We start from the raw sequence: 15,128 nt of genomic DNA, 5'->3' as shown, positions 1-15,128 counted from the left end.
TACTTTCTTGAAAATTGAGTCTATTCATCTCTAACTCATGTTCTCTAAGCTTACCAAACAATGAGGCCGTAGTCAAGGATGTTAAGTCTTTTGATTCAGAAATTGTTGTTACCTTAGGTTGCCTAGATCTATCAAGGCACTTGAAAATCTTGATGTTTAGTTCCTCTTTATCAAAGGTTTTCCCAAGGCTCATTAGATGGTTGATGATGTGAGTGAACCTCTTTTGCACTTCAGCAATAGATTCTCTCTTAAGAATTCTAAACATCTCATACTCTTGTATTAGAGTATGTTTCCCTACTCTCTTCACATCATGTGTTCCTTCATGGGTGACTTCCAAAGTGTCCCACATCTCCTTGGCCGATGAACATTGTTAGATCCTGAAAAATTTATCCGAATTCAAAGCAGATGTTATGATATTCTTGGCAATACAATCAAACTTGGCCTTTTTATTTTCAGCATCAGTCCATTGGGACCAAGGATTTTCAATAGAAGATCCATCCTTTTCATATTTAGGAATAAAATGGTCATTTTCAATTGCATCCCAAATTCCTTTATCAAGAAATTAAACAAAGATTTTCATTCTAACTTTCCAAAATTGATAATTCAAACCACAGAACAAAGGTGGTCTGTTAATTGAGGCACCCTCCGCAAAAGGTAGTTTTTCAGCCATAGAAAAAAGATTTTAGGATCAAACTTGAATATTTTTCAAGTACCAAGCTCTTTTATATGGCCTTAAACGAGAGGGAGGTGAATTGTTTAGGGAGGTGAATTGTTAGTACACAACACTCCTTGGCAACAACACCAAAAAATACAGAAGATTCAGAACGAATTACACTTGTTTACATAACAATCTGAAATCAATACAGATGCAATCCTATTCCACTCTTTCTTGAGAAAACTTAAAAGCTTGATGTGAATGTTCAAAACCTTAAAGTTATCTTTCTCACAACTGAAAACTCAAATTTGTTTTTCTTGTTTGTTTTAAAACATAAACAAACCATTTATACCTTTCAAAGATTGGTCAAAGCATTTAATAGAGGAGCATATTCAGTTGTAAATCATTTAAATCACATTCAATCACCAAAATAGAATTATGTTAGGATTTTCAAAGAAACAATCGATTGAAACCACAAACCAATCGATTGTTTTGGTTTGACAGCTAGTCAACCAACCAAAACAGTTTTCAACCTTTTCAAACACACCTAAGAGTAAAACAATTGGTTGTTTCAACAAAACAACATGTTGTTTTTCACTTAGTTTAAAAAACACTTAGTTTCAAAAAGGTTTTAAAAACACATTAGCTTTAGATTCAACAAAGAGTGGATTACACTTTTAAACTACCCAGATCCTATCCTAAACACAGCAGCAACTCCAGCCTTGCATCAAACACTTGGATTTGGATTCTTCAAAGCCCTTGATCACTCTTGATCAACAATATGTTTTTAATATTCTAGGTGTTCTTACTTTGATTCTTCTTGCTTACTTTTAATTATGACCTTTACTATTTCATGAGAAACTTGTTTTAGTAAAAGTTGATGTTAAGTTCCAAACATATGATTGCAAGTGTTCAATTATCTTGAATCCACCAAAATATTTTTTGTGGAAATTGAATGTTCTTGACACTTTGCTTGATGCAATTTGGATAGAAAACAAAAAAGAGCCAATACAGTACCAAATTGACGTTAAAAAAGTGGGCATTTTGTTCAAAAACAGTGAGCAATTATTTCTAAAGGCATCTTGCTTATTAATTGGTTTAGAAATTCATTTTTCACACTTTTGGATTCAACTTGATTGACAAATTGTTTTCTACTTTGTGGAATTTTGTATCCTTTTTTCTTTAGCAATTTTCTAGTTCTAAAGGTTTCATAGTTAAAGGTTTAGTAAGGTTCTTTGAGTCTTCTTTTGTGCTTTTCTTGATTGTCTTCTATTCAAGTTTTGTCCTATCTCTTTTCTAACTTTGGTTTAGCCTTTCTTGTTTTGCACTTTTCTTCATTGTCTTTTCTTCTTCCCTAAAGTTTTGTGGTCATTTGACTTTGAGCAAGGGTGGTTTGCTTTGGCATCTTTCACTTGAGAATTACCCAATCCACAAGTGAGACTATGGTCAAGGAAAGAAAAATTTTCTTTGAGTGCTTATTTCCTTTTTCTTCACTTTGGCCGTGAGCAATTTTGCTTTCTAACTTGATTTCTTTAATTGTTTGTTCATTGTGATTTGTGTTTGTTTGTTAATATGGATCATCTTTCTAGTGGTGAATCTTCTAAGCCTCATTCTCCTTAAAAAGATTTTCTAATTGGAGAATTGAAGGAAGCTAAAAGAACCATTGCACAAAAAGAGGAGGAAATGAGACAAATGGAGGAAAGACTCCAAAGATTGGAAATGATGAATGAATGACCCCATAGACAAAGGAGACACCATCATAGAAATGACTCAAGGAGTTCTCAAACTTATCATGGTTATGATGAAGAAACCGAATGGAGAAGGAAACATTATGAAGATAGGCGCCAACATGTGGCAAAGCCTTATTTACCATTTGTAAAATTGCCTAGTTTTAGTGGAGATAGCGATCCTAATGTATACTTAGGATGGGAGGCTAAATGTGAACAAATTTTTAATATGCATGAGGTCCAAGATGACCAAAAGGTAAAATTAGCCTCCCTAGAATTCTTAGACTATGCCATGCAATAGTGACATAAACTTGTAATTGACACTGGGCTAAACAAGAGACCAACCGTGGTTTCTTGGGAGAATTTAAAAGAATACATGCGCGCTAGATTTGTGCCTCCATACTATAGAAAAGACCTTTTGTTGAAACTTTAAAGGTTTCATTACGTGTGGATGCTTAATTTAAGGAACTTGAAACGCTTTTAACTAATATTAACATGCATGAAAGTGAGGAGTCCAAAATGGCTCGCTTTGTAAGTGGTCTTAAAAGGGAAATCCAAGATATGGTAGAACTATATGAGTATACTTCTTTAGAAAAATTGGTTCACCTTGCCATGAAGGTAGAATCACAAATTTCCAAGAAAAGCTCTTTTAAAAATTCTCATAATGATGACTTTTACCACACATCTTGGACAAATAAACAAAAATCTACTCAGACAAGGAGATAACCAATGACACAACAAACACTTCACAATTAAGTCAGTCATCTCAGCTTCCAAGACAAGGCCCCACCAAACTTCAGAAGGACCTCAACAGAAGAAGAATTGGACATAGGACAGAGCATCATATGTTCTTTCTTCTGGTCTTTTTTAAAGACAAGTTTATTTAAATAAATTGGGCTCACTTTGGGAGTCCAAATAGAAGAATAAGCTAGAGTAAGGTTCACTTACATAAATTGGGGGTGTACTTAGCATAAATTGGGTTTGTGCCAAGCCCACCTTTCATGACAAGTGCACCTAGGTTTAGGGTTTTTTTACCTACCTTCTAGAAGGTTTTTCACAAATGACACCCCTACCCCTCTCACTCTTGCTCCCTAAGTTACTCTCTCCTATATAAAGAGTGTCTTGCCTCATGTAATTTACACATTGAATTTTGAATAGAAAAGAAACTTTGTCAGTGGGCTTAGTCTCCTATTATCTTTGGGTCTTATCTTGAGTGCACAACACCTCAAGTGGCAGCTCTTTACCACTCATCTTGGAGTCTCATTCCCCTCCAAGTGGAGTGACCACACTCTCCCGTCCATAAGTATCTCTTCATCTTTTCTTTTCTTCACCATACCCATTTCCTTTCTTTCTTATGATCATGTGTTCTTGTTTTCCCTTTTTTGGTTTCTATGTTATTTGTCTTTCCATTTATGCTCTTTAATTTTCGCACCTCATCTTATATTGTGTTTTTCTCTTTTCCCCCTAGAAGTGAACCTTCACACTTACTTAACCACTTGGTTAAGTTTGTGTCCAATGAGAATTTTCTTTGGGTTTCTCACCATAATTGTTAATCCAAAAAACATAAACAAAAGAGTAACCCATAAAATGTGCAATCCTAAAATCAAATCACATCAAGTAGCCTTCTACCATCTTGTCTTTTTGAAGGTTCATAGTTGTCTCCTAGTGGATGTGTACATTGGTAAGGAACTCACCACCCTTTCTTACCCTTCTTCCATTTTCCTTTTTCATTTTCTTCTTCATCCATTATCTTTTGTTAAGTTCCATTTCTTGCATCTATTTTATAATCTTGTTGAGATTCCACCCTTCTAACCTTTCCATATCCTAAATCTATCAAGGTTCACCCGAAAAAGCATAAACATCATTCAATCAACCACCTTGCGATCCACACCAAAGGAACTCTCCAAGAATTTTGTAAACATCATCCAAGACCCACTTGCTTTAAAGCTTGGTCACCTTTCTTGTGTGTTGTGATCTTAAGGGCTTGGAGTGGACTTCCCTTTCCATCTTGGGATCCATTTGAGGCTCTCATTAAATATTAATAATTTGGTTTGATTGTGCATATTTGCTTCAATTTTGTATTTTAGACTCACTTGACCTTTGCTCACTATTTTAGCCATAACTTTTTTGTAGATATTATTTTTGACTGATTCTAGTTGCATTGAATTTTACATTTCCAGGGCCATAAAATGGAAAAATGGTTTGCTGGATTTTGACTTCTCTACTATTTTCTATGATTTTTTTTAAGTTGAGGCAGCTTTGTTAATATTTTGTGTATGAACCCATGTGAATTCAATTTTCTTTGTTTTAGTTTAAAGTTTATTTCATTTTAGTGCCTTTGAGTTATTTTCATTTTATTCTAGAAATGGCCTATGAATACAAAGCTTAAAGAAAAGTCTATTCTACATTTTACAATTTTTTCAAACTAAGGCAAAGTTTTATTATGTAGATTTCTGAAGTTGGTGTTCTGCTCTTAGCTAAGCATATGATAACTTGAGAAGTGAGAATGGTCCTCCATCACGCTAAATATGGAAACTTTTGCTTTGATTTGATTCTGCACGTCTTTAAGCGTATGAAACAATTTGAATTGTTTCTTTTCTAATCTCTTACGTGAACGTTAACCCTTTAATGCTTTGTGACATGATTCTTCAATCATCATTGTCACATTGTGTCTCCTTTAATGTAGTCGACGCTGAGTTATGAAATTTTTCCTTTGAATTAATCGCAGTGTCTTTATCACATATTCCGCTAATTAGAATTATTTCCTTTCTTAGGATTCGTTTGAATGTTGATATATATTTGGATTGAACTTGAATCATGTTTTTCACTTCATCATTTTCTCATTTAGACGTTGTAAATGGAAAGTTTTGATATTCGTCTTGAATGCATCTTTCTCACTTGATAATTCTCTTTATATTCTTTTTCTTTGTTGATTGTAGTATCTTTTTGACACTTTAATTTCTTCGTTCAAATCTTGCTCTACAACAACTTTGTTTTATCGTTAGACATTTTGAAAGGAAACTTTGCATTTGTTCTCCTTTATTTCTGTTTGTTCATAAAGCACATTTAGAATCCTTTTTGTGATTCTCGTCATTCATTATATTCTATATATCAAAACATGAATATTGCTATTTAGATTATTTTTAAATTGTCAGATCTTTCTATTCTCATATATTAATTCAAAAATTCATTATCAAATCTTTCTTGGCACAAATTTAATCTGATTTATATTCTTGTGAATATATTTCAAAAAACTCTTTAACACATAATCAATTATACACTCTGTTTTTCGAAAATATTTCTTATATAGATTTGATTATCAATCTAGCTGTATTCAAAATCAAATTTGAAATCACTTAAAAAATATATATTTCTTCTCTAAGATATTAAGCACAATATATTTTCATAAAATCATTTATGCCTTTTAATTCAAATCAATTTTGCAAACATTTTTCTTTCTCAGTTTTAACTATTCATTTTTATTTAAAATCGTCTTCAATAGTTTCATAATATTAAAACGAGTATAGCAAACATATAACGGTCATTTGAACAATATATAGAATGGAAATATCGTTTGTCATGTGTATGACTTGATCATCGTATGACACATTGTTGATGCTCTCATTGTCTGTCAAGTGTATCGCTGAATAGCCTAGTCCATTGAGTTCTTTTGTAGACATTGTATACTTCCTTAATGAGACTTTTGGTACAACTACTTCATAGTATGATCATTGTCTATTAAGTTCTTTGAAACATCGTTTACGTTTCCAACTTAGTATTGTATTCACTTTTATCATTGTCTATTACTTTTAGTTAGTGTTGTACATAGTCTAGCACTTTTCATTTTATTGTTTAAAGTGTTTTTTTTTTTTTTAACTTTTGTATCTTATCATTGTAAATTTTTGTTATCACCAAAACATGCTTGAAGACTCTCATTATGATTGATCGTCTAGAGTCTTAACAAACTACTCCTATGTGTGGGATGAGTTGAGCTTCTAACACCGAGAAACTCTTGAAATCATGAAGTTCATGTATGGTTCCAGTTTAAGGGTAGAATGAAAAAAAAATCATCATTAAATGATGATATATTAACCAAAGTTCAAGAACATCATAAAAAAATACATTTTTAACCGTCATTAAATGTCATATTTGAAGTGGTGCATGAATTTATGTATTTTGTTTCTTATACCAGTTACATCACTATATGATAAAAATTATATTAATTATTATGATGAAGAAAAATTATGGAACCAAATGAAATTTAGAAAAATTCAGGGATTAAATAAAAAATCAGCACAATAATAAAGGTAAAATATAAATAAATATTATTTTCAAAATTTAAATTTAAATTATAATCTATAACTAAATTTGAAGAAAAAAATTATTAAAAATAATTATATAAGAATCGAAACTTATTTAAGCATTGTTCATACTTATATTATTGATCTAAGAACTAGTAATTCCTAACGCATAATATTCTTTATATAATTAAAATTCATATTAATAAACATATAAATTGAATTATAATAAATAAATATTTGAAACATAATTAAATTTTATAATAAAATTTAAGTAGTAATGTAATATTATTTCTTACAACCAATAATTTTAAAAAAAAACTTGAAAATTTCATTTAGAGATAAAGATAAAAATAGTATAGATTAAAGGAAAAACTTTAGAAGAGAATAACATTTTATAAAAAAAATGGTAAAACTTTTAAAGATAGTAAAGGCCAAAGTTGTTGGAATTAATAATTGAAGAAATGTGGCATTCAAATAATTCACAAAAGAATTACTAGTTCTAGTCAATTTTGGTATCCATCATTATCATTATAAGTAAACAGGGTTATTAAAAGTACCTGAACTACACAAATTGATAATGCATTGACTTGTACAAATTTGGTTTTTAAAAATTGAATTACTCTTAAATGTAAGTCTTTCAACTAAAATGAATCACAATTTATAATATTAAAAAATATTATTTTAAAATAAAATATCTATTGATAAAATAAATTAAAAATAATTAGTTGTTATATTTGACTAAATTATATATTACTTTAAAAACTAAAAGTTAATAGTATTTAAATTAATTTTATTAAATTGGTGTTTAATTAATTATTAAATTTTTATTGCCAATTTTAAGATCTAAATAATTTAAAAACTTAGTAACTAATTAAATATTAATTTAAATTTTTTTATTGATAATAGAAATTAATTTAAATATCAAAAAAAAAATTTATTAATTTTTATTTAATTTAATATATATAAAAACTAATTAAATTTTTTTTTCAAAAATTATTTTCATATTTTAAAATAGTGATTATTAATAATTTATATAATTCAAACAGATCAGAATAATTGAATTTAATTTAATTGATGTACTATTATAATCCATTGAAATCTTTATACAAGTTGGATTTAATTTTTTAATTCAATTAATGGTATATTTTGTAGTTCTATAAATGAGAAAGCTTAGAGGAGTCATGAAAACCTCACCTTGAACACTTCTCCATAGAAAGAGAGAAAAGAAGAAATGAGCATTTCACATTCTGAAAAGCGTCACGTGGTTTGCGTGCCATTCCCGGCAGGGCCACGTGATCCCTTTCATGCAACTAAGCAAACTCCTTCTTTGCACTGGTTTCCATGTAACATTTGTGAACACCGAGTTCAATCACAAGCGTTTGGTAAAGTCTCTTGGAGAAGACTTTGTTAAGGGACAACCTGGTTTTCAATTTGAGACCATACCAGATGGGTTGCTCCCATCTGACAAAGATGCAACACAAAGCATTGCAGCACTGTGTGATTCAACTAGTAAACATTGTTTTGTGCCTCTGAAAGAGCTTGTGGAGAAGCTCAATGCTTCTCATGAAGTGCCCATGGTCAGCTCCATCATGTATGATGGGCTGATGGGGTTTGCTGGGAATGTGGCAAGAGAGTTGAACATTGCTGAGCAACAATTTTGGACAGCCTCAGCTTGTGGCTTGATGGGCTATTTGCAATTTGATGAGCTTGTCAAACGAGGCATTATTCCCTTCCAAGGTTATTATTTTTCTCTTTCTTATTATCTTTATTTTTATTGAAAAATAATAATAAAATAAATGAACATATAAAATATTTAGTGTTTGATGTACTCCAACAGTTATAAAAAAATATAATTTTATTAAACTTTAATCAAATCCTTTTTAACTAAAAAGTATTGTATATAAAATATTTAAAAAATATTCCAATCCTTGTAAAAAAAAATATAATTCGTCATCTAATCAAAACCTTGTGCAACCAAAAAATATATTGTATAGATGTACCATGCACAAAATATACCAGCAGCAGCCGGCAAAGGACAGAAAAAAAAAACAGAACAGTTTGACAAGTATTTTCGTTTCTTTTCTTCTTCAATTATAACCTATGCCGCCATCTTACGTCCTTATACCCAACAAACAAACAATTCTTTCTATTATATTGTACAATACATTTAAAATATACATAACAAAATATGTTTCTTAATTTTTTAAAATTTTATGAATCTTGTAATTAGTTTTTCATAATTTTTTTTTCTTAAAATATTTATTCATTCCATAAAATTTTGTTTTTAAGGTTTAGGGTATGAAATATAACATAAGTTTTATAAAAAAATATTTTATCTATTTTGTACTTGGTGTTGAAAACAATAATCATTTATATTTTATTCATAATATTTATTCAATTTTTGAAGTAATTTTTTTATATATATTTCTTTTTTCTTTCCTTTTTCAAAGATAACTTATTTGTTTGGTAATATATCTTTTCAATAGATAAAGTAATAACAGAGTTAAATATATACCAAATTTTATTGAAAAAAAAAACAATAGAGACTAGATTTAAAATTTACAAATTTTAGGGACTAGAAATATGTATAAAGTGATTATATACTTGTTTGTTTCTCATTAGAGATTAGGAGTTGATGAAAACTAAGTGGAGAAGACAAAGTTTGACACAGTTAGTTCAATGTAGACAAATCAGTGTCAAAAAGACTGAGAATTATTGATTGATCTGTCCATCCACTTTCCCACTTGAACTATTGACCAAACTCATAAAATTGGAACAATAAAATCAATAAAAATGCATTATAAATTCAAATAGTTTGAATTAAAAATAATTCTAAATTTGCGTAAAAAACTAATTTGAATTTTTATATATTTCAATTTAAATAATTAAATTGGAATTTAAATTCGTATTTTATTATAGAAGATTATTTACATATTTATTAATCAGTTCCCATACCAATTTTATTATATTTTTAAATTAATTGTAAATTTAAAAGAATTTAAAATTAAGACTACTAAAAAATAATTAAATAAAAACCAATTTTAAAAATATAATAATAATTAATTACTGACTAAATTTAATATTATTGTTAGAGACTAAAAGTATTTTCATATTTAAATTAATTTTTATTATTAATAAATAGTTTTTAAATTAATATTTGATTAATTATCAAGATTTTTACTATCAATATTATTAATATCATTGATAAAAAATAATTTTAATATTCATAAAATTTTAATATCTAATTTAATTAATATAATAACTAATTATTTTTTTTTTAAAAATTTTTTTTAATACTTTTTTTAACGTAATATATTTTTTATTAAAACTAAAAAAATTATTTAAAACCTTTATGTACTAAAGGTCTCATAACAGAACCCAAAAAGAGACTAAAGATGGAACAAACAGTCACCAACATAATAGAAGATGAAAAGTATATTTAATAGACAACAAGCTTTGTTCAGTATAATAATAAATAATATGATATAAAAAATTAAAAATTTATGATATATTCAGTAAAAAAATTATTTATATAAACTCAAATGTATAAATAAATAAATATCATTTATTTAAAAAAGTATTGATTAAAGATTTAAATATATATATATATATATATATGTATATATTAGTAACATTGATTAAAGTAGATATCAATAAAAATATACATATGTATCATTGAAGTATGTGGGGTAGTGTATAAACTTGTAAGCAATACACAATTTGTTCTTATTAGAAAGTAATATATACTCACATTCAATTATCTATATATAACATTGAACTTAACTTTACAGTGAACATATAGCAAATGTAAAAGTTAGTTTCTTTATATTATTAATTATTTCCACATTGTATGAAATACAACAACAAATTTGCACTCTAACAAATATTATATATATTACTTTTAGATTTAAAACTGATTTTAAAATTGGTATCAAACTGATATTTGGATTTTTATTTCAAACTTATTTTTTTTTAAATAATATATATATTTAAAAAAATCTTAAATGTATTTTTTAACAAATACATTTTAAATATAAAATTCAAAACCCTTTTTATCCGGAAATACCTTTTTAATTCTCCAATCCAGAATGTATTTATTTAAAAAATACGTTTTTCCAAATTTTAGAATCTGAAAACCTTTTCTAAATTTGGGAATAACTTCCGAATTTTGTTATTCAGAGTTTATAAAAAAAAATAAAGGATTCAAGTCAATGAAAAAATCAGCAAATACCAGTGAAAAGAACCACCACAAAGTTTGAACGAAGACAAATGGAGTGTTAGCAGTGTGACGGGGTGAAAGCTAGGAAGAAGGTGAAGTGTGTGGGATTTAGGATTTTTTTTTAGTTAAGGACAAAAAGATCTTTTTAAATAACCTTTAGGACTGGAAGAAGATATGGAGGTGCGAAAAATAACTTATATACTATCAAATTATCTTTAGTTGATGTCCCACATGGAAAGAGTGAAAAGGAAAATAACTAAAAGAATGAAAGAAAATGGAAAAACAAATTATCTAGTATATGTAATAAAAACAATAAAAATACGTGAAAATAACATATGTTTCTTTATTATTGGTAATTTATTTTTAATTTTAGTATTATTTTAATTATTTATTACTCTATTAATATTTACGATGCAACACGTTATTATATAATATATATACATATATATTATATTCGTGTAATCTATGCAATATAAATATATAAATTATAGCAACAAATATAGAAAAAATTATAATAATTTTTAGAAACTTAATTGAGTTTAAAGTATGAAGGATACATTAGTTGTATAATTTACAGTTTTTTAATTAAGACATGTTCGCTGGATGTACTTTCTCTTGGGTATATTTTGGGTCCCAATGAAACAAAAAATTCTTTCTTTTTATGAATTTTTTTAAGAGTTTAGAAATTGCTATCATGGGTGGTGACAATGATATATTGGAATGACATGCTAAGACTCATGATGATTATGAGACGTACTGAAATACATACTTTGTCCTTATTAAATAATCATAAAACAATAAAACAAAATTGAATCATTTTCAAGTAATAAAAGTATTTTGAATTTAAGAAACATCTTGTAAATTTGGAAGCGGTGGCATATCACAGACTTTTTCAACAGAGTAACTTCAGGCATGATAAATGGTAAAATATACCATTAGTATATAAGATGAGTCTCAATGTAATAAAAGTGAATTTTATATATGATGTACTCCGAACATTGGTTTTGGATAATAAACATTTGTAGAGGAGAAAAAAATTATAAATTAGATTTTATTTAATTTGTAAAATTTTATTTAATAACCATTTTTTAGAAACTATATATTACAGAAAGGTTTGTTCAAATATAGTCCGAATAAATGTTACCTTTAAATTTGCATTATGTATAATTTTGTGAAAGATTTCTTATATGATAATTCTCTTTTCAATGTTTCAGACGAAAGTTTCAGTGGTGATGGGTCCTTGGATAAAAATCTAGATTGGATATCGGGAATGAAAAATATGAGAATAAGAGATCTTCCAAGTTTTGTGAGAACCACCACTCTTGATGAAACGAATTTTATTTGCTTTGGTTCAGAGGCAAAAACATGTATGAGATCATCTTCAATCATAATTAACACAGTGGAGGAATTGGAAAATGAAGTTCTGAATGCTCTAATGGCCATTAACCCAAAAATATATAACATTGGTCCACTACAGTTGTTAGGAAGGCATTTTCCTGATAAAGACAGAGGCTTCAAGGCCAGTGGGTCAAATCTTTGGAAAAATGACTTAGAATGTATGAAATGGTTAGATGAATGGGAGCCTTCATCAGTCATTTATGTGAACTATGGAAGTATTGCTGTGATGTCAGAGCATCACCTGAAAGAATTTGCTTGGGGACTTGCAAATAGTAACCTACCTTTCTTGTGGATAAAAAGGCCAGATCTTGTAATGGGTGACTCCACACCTTTGCCACAAGATTTCTTAGATGAGGTGAAGGGTAGAGGATACATAACAAGTTGGTGTGCACAAGATGAAGTACTTTCTCATCCATCAATTGGGGTCTTTCTAACTCATTGTGGTTGGAACTCTACACTTGAAGGTATATGTGGAGGTGTGCCTATGATTGGTTGGCCTTTCTTTGCTGAGCAACAAACAAATTGCAGGTACATATGCACAAATTGGGGAATAGGAATGGATGTTAAAGATGATGTGAAAAGAGAGGAGGTCACGACACTTGTGAAAGAAATGATAATGGGAGAAAAGGGGAAGAAGATGAGGCAACAATGTTTAGAGTGGAAAAAGAAAGCAATAGAGGCCACTAGTTTGGGAGGATCATCTTATAACGATTTCCATAGGTTGCTCAAGGAAGTTTATCACCAAGATGCTCTTTGAGTGATTTGATATGTTGGACATCGTCATAGGACCGTCTTTGGAAGAAAGACTTGATGGAAAAGAATAATATTCATCAATATATATTCATGAATAAAGATTTGTGTGGATGTATTTAATGATTGTATATGATATTTATGTTATTGTGGGATTATGTAGTTTCAATTGAATGTAAGTGTTTCATTTGAAAAATAATGTTGTGGTATTTGTTAAGTTTGTTAGTTTGTACTCATCGAATTTGTTATTTTTATATTTAAATAAAAACATCACTTGTGTAAAAAATGGACTTTTAAGTTTAATCGGGTTTCTAATATAAATATTTATTATTTTAGCCATCCATTATAAGAATTTAATATATCTTTTTTTTTTTATCTTTTTATCCTTTGTATGGTTGTTACACTAGAAATGTAAGAATTATTTACGTGCTATTACAACTGATAATATTAAGGATTGTTTTATAAATGTTAAAGACTTTCATCGTATCTTAATTCATAATTGTAAACACTCAATCTCGTTCGAGTAAATAAAATTTGGATCAAATAAACTTTGAGAAAAGAAAAGAAAAAAAATCTTTTAAATAGAATAATAAAAAATCAAAAAGGTCAAAAAAAAAATCTTAATATGATAAAATTTCCCGGTATTTCTAAAAAATAAAAAAGAAAGTAAAAAAGGTGGGCACAAAAGAAAAAAATATCAAGAAAAAATATAAAATAAATTTTCTTTTATTTATTTATTAATTAAAAAATCCTTGTCATTGCCTTTTGCAGCCCAGATTCCCTTCTTCTCAGCTCTATTTTTCTTCACTTCCCTTTTTAACACCAGCCCACCTTCACTGTTTTCCCTTTCGCACCCCCTCTCTTACATCACGCACCTCAGCCCACCTTCCTTTCTACACCCTCTTTTTCTCTACATGTACCCCAGCCCGTCTCATTTTCTACCTTATACCGCCCCACTATTATTTTCCGTACCCCCTCAATTTCACCTTTTCACACTCTCACGAACCCACTTTTTCAATTCCTCACCTTTTTCTCTCTCTTTCACCCTCTCACAAACCCAGTTACTTTCATGTATGACCTCAAGAATAAAAGGATTGCAAAATTGAGAAATCAATTCTTATTCAAAGGTGATTGCTTAAAGGGGATAAGGGATCTCATTTATAAAGGCATACATCCTTGCACTTCATGTCTCAAGGAATGTGGGACTTAAAGTGTTGCAATGGAGCACAAACTCAGTTCAAGCAAGGATAATCAAGAGCGTTCTTGGAGGAAGATAAAAAGAAGTAAATAAATAAAGGTGGCAGTCCTTAACATCATTTGGACTTGAAAATCCTTCTCAAGAGGGAAGGTCTGATGGAGGACCATCCAACCACCACATTATTCACTAAGACGAAGGGAGAAGATAAAGCCTTTTGGAGGGAGAATCAACATTTTAAGAATTTTAAAATATTTTCCTTCTTTTTAGTCTTGTAAAAATGTATAGAAGTAGATAAAAATAAAAGTAGAGAATTGTATAAGATTAGGATTTTTCTTATGTAAAAAATGTTAGAATGGATGACTTTAAACTAGACGGGGGGGGGGGGGGGGGGGTGAATTGTTTAAAGAGGGTTTTCGCAAACTTTTAAAACAAGAATGAAATTATCACAAGAAACAATTGATAAGAAATTCAGTTTGCCAAAACAGCAGTACCAGAAAAACAATCGGTTGTTTCACATAAACAATCGGTTCTTTATACCAGCAAACAACAAACAAAACTGAATTTAAAGAGTTAGGGATAGAGAGATTGCACACAAATGTTTATACTGGTTCACTCCAAATATAGAGCTACATCCAGTCTTCTCAGAAACCCTGAGGAAATCCACTAAGCAACCACAACTTGATCACTTACACCACAACCAAGAAAGTGACCTTGAACACCTCAAGACACACACTCCTCTTGGCCAACACACCAACACTAAGATTGTTGATCTTGATCCCCTCAAGAACACACAGCCTAATCTCAACAAACACATAAACGAAACTTGTTCAGCAGAGTACAAGGATTACACTTGTTACAGAAGATAATCTGAAATCAATAC

The 15,128-nt window shown here is 29.1% G+C and overlaps 1 pseudogene; it reads left to right on the top strand.

Moving 5' to 3' along the window:
• Positions 1-7,877: 7,877 nt before the first annotated feature.
• Positions 7,878-13,336, top strand: LOC137830980 (7-deoxyloganetin glucosyltransferase-like; annotated as a pseudogene).
• The last annotated feature ends 1,792 nt before the right edge of the window (positions 13,337-15,128 follow it).

The sequence above is a fragment of the Phaseolus vulgaris genome, chromosome 6 (genome assembly GCF_000499845.2).
Source record: "Phaseolus vulgaris cultivar G19833 chromosome 6, P. vulgaris v2.0, whole genome shotgun sequence".
NCBI classification, from domain to species: Eukaryota; Viridiplantae; Streptophyta; class Magnoliopsida; order Fabales; family Fabaceae; genus Phaseolus; species Phaseolus vulgaris.
Note: the sequence above shows the minus strand (reverse complement) of the source record. Positions and strands in the feature narration are given on the sequence as shown.